This window comes from Gracilinanus agilis, chromosome 3 (assembly GCF_016433145.1).
Source record: "Gracilinanus agilis isolate LMUSP501 chromosome 3, AgileGrace, whole genome shotgun sequence".
In the NCBI taxonomy this organism is placed as follows: domain Eukaryota; kingdom Metazoa; phylum Chordata; class Mammalia; order Didelphimorphia; family Didelphidae; genus Gracilinanus; species Gracilinanus agilis.
In genome coordinates, this window is record NC_058132.1 from 89,677,170 (window position 1) to 89,683,199 (window position 6,030).

At 34.2% G+C, this 6,030-nt stretch overlaps 1 pseudogene; it reads left to right on the forward strand.

The window, feature by feature from the left end:
* Positions 1-752: 752 nt before the first annotated feature.
* On the forward strand, positions 753-1,626 carry LOC123238728 (annotated as a pseudogene).
* The last annotated feature ends 4,404 nt before the right edge of the window (positions 1,627-6,030 follow it).

Sequence of the window (6,030 nt, forward strand, 5' to 3'; positions counted from 1 at the left end):
TATACATATATATATAGAATCATATACTGTTCTTACTCTGATCATTTAGTCACTCATAAAAAGGAACGATTAGGCAGCTGGGTGGTAGAGTAAGTACAAGTCCTAGGGCTTGGAGTCAGGAAGACTCATTTTTCTAAGTTCAAAACTGACCTCAGATACTTGCTCTGTTACTCTGGACCAGTTACTTAATTCTGTTTGCTTCAGTACTTTTTTTTTTCATTCATTTGAACATCAATTATTTTAAACATTTATTAATAATCATTTTTAACATGGTTACATGATTCATGCTCCTACTTTCCCCTCCACCCCCTGCACTTCCCCCACCCATGGCCGATGCACATTTCCTCCAGTGAAGTATTTTTGAGAATAGGGAGAAACTTGCATGTGTTTATAGGCAATAGGGGACAAATCAAATTAAAAAGAGATGGAAAATTAGAGAGATTAAGTGATGCCTAATTGAATTGAAATAGGTAGAATTCTTTGGAGTTATAGAAATATTTCTACCTATGCATTAAAGTTTCTCTTGCATCAATGATATGGGGGCACAGGGTCCCCTGAACACCTCAAATCCCTAGAGGAATATCATGTCAAAAATTTTCTGAAGAATTTCCCAATACTTGGAGATGTAGATTCTAAGTGATCACCCTAATGCAAATATAAATAATATGGAAATAGATGCAGTATCTTTTTTTTCCTCCCATTTCAGGGCATGTCATCCATATTCCTAACTAAATCTCATTTTTCTGACCATCATGTCTACATTCAACAACTCTAAAGGTGAGGTATTCACCTTCTTCTTGATAGGTCTCTCAGGACTGGAGTACATTCACATATGGATCTCAATTCCCATCTGTCTCATATTTTTTGTCACCATTCTGGGCAATTGCACCAAATAAGCAAATGTACTATTTCCTTTCCATGCTGGCCTTCTCTGACCTGGGACTGTCCCTGTCATCCTTACCTACAATGCTAAGGGTCTTTTTATTGAATGCTCCCAGAATTTCTGCTGATCCCTGCTTTGCCCAGCAGTTTTTCATACATGGTTTCAGTCTCATGGAATCGTCAGTTCTCATGATCATGTCCTTTGATCGTTTCCTAGCCATCCACAACCCTCTAAGATACAGTTCTATCCTTACCAATGCAAGAGCCACCAAACTAAGCCTGGTATTAACCATGACAAGTTTTTTATTGATCTTGCCATTTCCTTTCACTCTGAGGAGCCTGACATATTGTAAGAAGAACCTCCTTTCTCATTCCTACTGTCATGAAATTGGCTTGCTCTGATATTATCTATGGTTTCTTTGTTGCTCTGATAGGAATGCTGGTCTTAGCATTAATTTCAATTTCCTATATTTTCATTTTGAAGACTGTTTAGGCATTGCTTCACAACAAGAACTCAAGGCTCTCAGCACCTGTGTCTCTCATATTTGTGCTGTGCTTATTTTTTATATACCTATTATTTCCCTGGCTGTTCTTTACCACTTTGGCAAACATGCTCCCCTAATCATTAGAATCCTCATGGCTGATGTCCTTTTGTTGGTTCCACCATTAATGAACCCCATAGTATATTGTATGAAGACCCAACAGATTCGAGTCAGAATCCTGAAGAAGCTGTATCTCAAGTAGGATAACAGGAAATACTAACCACTCCTCTATCATCAATCTAATGGTGAACTGTGAGATTAAGGAAAAAATCAATACCTCCTAATGGATAAATTAGGAATGAAAAGCAAAGAATCAAAGAATACGAAAATTTGAAGGTACTTTGAAAGGGACCAGCCAATCCAACCTATACTTAAAAGCTATTTCCACCATTTATTGTTCTTCATTTTCAGTCATATCCAACTTCTTGTGACCCCATTTAGGGTTTTCTTGGCAAAGATAATGGAGTGGTTTGCCACTTCCTTTTCTAGCTTATGTTATACATAAGGAAACCAAGGTAAATAGGGTTAAGTGACTTGCCCAAGGTCACACAGTTAATAAGTGTTCACAGTCAGATTTGAACTTGGGGAAGATGAGTCTTCCTGACTCTAGGCCCAGCACTATCCTCTGTTATACCTAGCTGCCCCATACCAAAATGTACTTTATATGCAGTCACTCATCTTCTGCTTAAAATCCACTAGTGATTCAGCATATTTATTATATGTAGTCCCTAGTCCTCTGCCTCTCTATTTCTCTACACAAAGGAGAGTTGAGTATTTCATCATTTTACCATGTGCACCAGAGTATAATTATCTTTTAGCATTGTTTTTATAAGCATTATTGTGGCTATTGTATATAGTGTTCTTCTGGTTCTCTGAGGATCACTATTTATCAATTCATACAAACTTTTCTATGTTGATCTGAATGTCTTGTGTTGTTCACTTAATATAGTATATTTACATTGCACAATTGTTTTAATTATTTCTCAAACAATGGGCACTTGTTTTGTTTATGTTTTGTTAGTTTCTCTAGAAATTTCCATAATTACTATTTTGGTGAACACGGGCTTTATTTTTCTCTTATATAGATCTCTTTGAAGGATAACAAAAAAAAACAAAAAAACAGGATTCCTGAATAAAAATAAGTGAACAATTTGATGACTTTTCTTGCATGATTCTATTTTATTCCATCTAGTAGATGAGCTAAGTAAAATTTTCAGAAGAATGAATTATAGCAACAATTTACTATAGCTCCTTCAACACATGATTTCTATCTTAAATCATCTTTGACAATTTGAGGAGTATGAGATGAAGCTTCATTTTTACTTTAATTTGCATTTTCTTTATTATTAGAAATTTGCAAGATTTTTATATCATTGTTTGAATTTTCTAATTCTTTTTGAAAATTATTTGCATATTGAACCACTTGCTCATTGTAGAATAAATCTTGACCTTCATTATTTACTTTGGGCTCATGTATGTTTTTTATAATATTTATCAGATATTTTTTATTTATCAAATTATTTATCAAATAAATCTTTCGCAGTGACTTTTCTCATTCAATATTCTTTTCTTCCAATTCTGGCATTTTGACAGCTTATGAAAAAAATTATTTATAAAATTGTTTTAAAAATCTCTTCATGATATCCTCTTTTATGTGTCATTAACATTTCTCCCCTTTTCCATACTTTCCAAACTTATAAAAAATGCCTTATTTCACTTATTGTTTATTTTTTTGTCATGTAAATTTTTGAATTTACATTCCCCATATCAACATTTAAATCTTATTATAAAATGTGTTAGAAATTGATCAAAATATGTTTTTACTAATGTTCTTTCAAGTTTTCCCAGCAATCATTTTTGAACTGTGCATCTTACAACATATAGTATAAAAGGTTGACTTTATCAAATATTGGGATTTTATGGTCAGTGGCTTTTTTTTTCAAATGACTAACTAGGTCTTAGTTATTTACTGTATCCCACTGATCCCACTTTTATACTTTTTAACCAGTACCAAAAGTCTTTGGTAATTATTGCTTTATAGTATAGTTTGAAACATGGAAATGCCATTCTCCATTCCTAATTTTCCCCATTGATTCCTTTAAATTTACTTTCATTTTATTCCTCATTATTTTTGTCACTTCATCTAATTCAATAAATCAATCTCTTGATAGTGGGAAAATTATTTAATTGAATTTATAAATTAATTGTGAATAATCCTTGATTTTTTCAATTTATCCCACAATAGAGAACATTTAATAGTCATCTCTCTCTTTCTAGTACAAAATACTATATAAATTCAGAAGCATTAATTGACATCTCTTTTTTCCATCATTTCTTCTTGAATTTGTAAAGAAATCTGAAGAAAGGAATATCACAGATTTATTTTTCTTACTATTTAAGTGAAATTATTAATCATCTTTATCATTTTCATTTCCTCCTCTCTAAAACAAAGCATCATATTTGCATAGGAAAAAAGTCCCCATAGAATGTTAAATCTCTTAAATCTAACATTTCTAGAAGTTGTTTATATAATAGTGGTTATAGGGCCATCCTTATTTTAATATGATGCTTATTGCTAAAGTCTATCATTGCAAATAATACTAGATCATTTTATTCATGCACTTTTAGACATATCAAAAGAGAATCCTCTATACTTTTAAATATTTAAAACATAAATATATATTAAATTTAACAATAAGCACTGATACCAGATCTGACTTTTATTCTCCCTCTCCACTACAGTGGTGCTTTAATCTCTGGATCTATCATGTCTGTACCATGGGAAGTCTAGCCCCTGAAGGGAATAGTTAGGACCTTTTTATTATAGTTTTTGATACTTTATACCCCCCACCTCAGGATCCATGGGGAATTACCTAAAGGGAGGAGTTAAAAAGGTACTCGATGCAGAATGTAACTAGTTATGAAGCTGCTGTTTTTTTCTTTCATGCAAAGAAATGTTTAACACACAAGAAACTTTCAGTTTTTATTAATAAAAACTTAAATAGGGGCAGCTGGGTAGCTCAGTGGATTGAGAGCCAGGCCTAGAGACAGGAGGTCCTTGGTTCAAATACGGCCTCAGACACTTCCCAGCTGTGTGACCCTGGGCAAGTCACTTGACCCCCATTGCCTACCCTTACCACTCTTCCACCTATGAGTCAATACACAGAAGTTAAGGGTTTAAAAAAAAATTAAAAAAAAAAATAAAAACTTAAATAGCATATAGAAATTCAGTGGGATACTACTGCTGTAGTACACAATTCTGAGAGAGTAAGTTAAAACTATCATATCATAAAGCATTTTCTGAGATTGCTGAATTGTTTTTTTACATTTCCTTAAAATTCTTCATTATCAAAACAATTCTATACAGATTCTTATCTTCTGATAAGGCAGCCCAGGCAGTTAGCTCATCTCTCTGCTGCTGGTCATCCCTCAGAAACCCTAAAAGCATTGCAAAAACTTCTACCTAAAAAGAACTCCCCAAAACTGAAGGATCTGGGAACAGTATTGGGGTAGCCACTCCTTCACAAGCTAATTTAGAATCGATGTGAGTTTACCTATAATGAGGAAAGATAAACAAAGTAGAAGGAGCATTCAAAGGTCCAGGCTCAAGTTTGTCTATCTGAACTCCTGTACTGGCTTTCTGGGAGCAGTTTCCAGGCTGCCTAATTTCTTTCCCCAAACCTAATGAGGAAGGCTGGACTAGTCTAAGAATTTGGAATCACTTCCTTGTCTGCATGGAATCTACGTGGACTCACTCCATTATCTATAGCTCTTGCTATTTTTCAGCCTCAAAGGGATTATTTCATCACCCCAATGTACTCAAGTCCTTTGTTGTTGAGCAATTCTTTTCCCACAAGTGTTTCAATCTCAATATTTCAAAAACCATTTCTACCCTAGCTATATATATTTTGAGAAAGTGAAAGGAATACAGATTACAATAATTAGTTGGATTGGCTCAAGCCTTCATTTTTTCTAGGGATTTCTGATACATTGCAATAATCCTTGTTAACTATAAGCTAAGAATGAGAAACCCTCTACCTGAACCCTGAACTGCCTGTACTGACTGAGCCTAGACTAGGAACAGTTTTAGGAACTTCCCCTAATAAGACAATCATTATCTGGACCAGGAGAAATTCCAGTGATTTCCAGATAAAATAACTGTTAGCAACTTATTTCCTCAGAAACCCAAATCACTCCAAGGATCTATTATCAAATTCTTGTCCCCTGACCTCTTGTGGGTTTTTTCCTTTATTTTCATACAATAAAAAGTTAGCTAATTCCTGTAGCTAATGAGCTCCTTTTCTCTAGGAGAGGAGCACCAAATGCATGCCATTTTGCTGAGGATATAGTAAAAACATCCTTTGCTTCTCTCTCACTTTCTAATGTCTTTTCTCCCTCAGTTTGGCTCTAGTCCATGAAGTCAGAGGGAAGGTAACAGGTTGACCATTTTTAAAGACTTTTCTGCATCTAGTTCAGCTTCTCATTAACTCTTCACCTAAAACATTACAATAGTTCCCTATTTTTCACACATCCACCATCTACTCCCTTACCCTATACATCCACACAAAAAACCCTGCCAAATTGATGATCTATTTCGCAGTCATCA